This window comes from Bison bison, unplaced genomic scaffold (genome assembly GCF_000754665.1).
Source record: "Bison bison bison isolate TAMUID 2011002044 unplaced genomic scaffold, Bison_UMD1.0 scf7180017864388, whole genome shotgun sequence".
NCBI lineage: Eukaryota > Metazoa > Chordata > Mammalia > Artiodactyla > Bovidae > Bison > Bison bison.
The window spans coordinates 6,366,715-6,367,242 of record NW_011494960.1 but is presented as its reverse complement, the minus strand read 5'-3'; positions in this window follow the sequence as shown (position 1 = coordinate 6,367,242).

The following is a 528-nucleotide window of genomic DNA, read 5'->3' as shown; positions in this document are numbered from 1 at the left end:
GAGATACCAAGGGGACATTTCATGCAAAGATGGGCTTGATAAAGGACAGAAATGGTATGGACCTAACAGAAGCAGAAGATATTAAGAAGAGGTGGCAAGAATACACAGAAGAACTATACAAAAAAGATCTTCAGAACCCAGATAATCACGATGATATGATCACTTATCTAGAGCCAGACATCCTGGAATGTGAAGTCAAGTGGGCCTTAGAAATCATCACTACGAACCAAGCTAGTGGAGGTGATGGAATTCCAGTTGAGCTAGTCCAAATCCTGAAAGATGATGCTATGAAAGTGCTGCACTCAATATGCCAGCAAATTTGGAAAAGTCAGCAGTGGCCACAGGACTGGAAAAGGTCAGTTTTCATTCCAATTCCAAAGAAAGGCAATGCCAAAGAATACTCAAATTACTGCACAATTGCACTCATCTCACATGCTAGTAAAGTAATGCTCACAATTCTCCAAGCCAGGCTTCAGCAATAGGTGAACCATGAACTTCCAGATGTTCAAGCTGGTTTTAGAAAAGGCA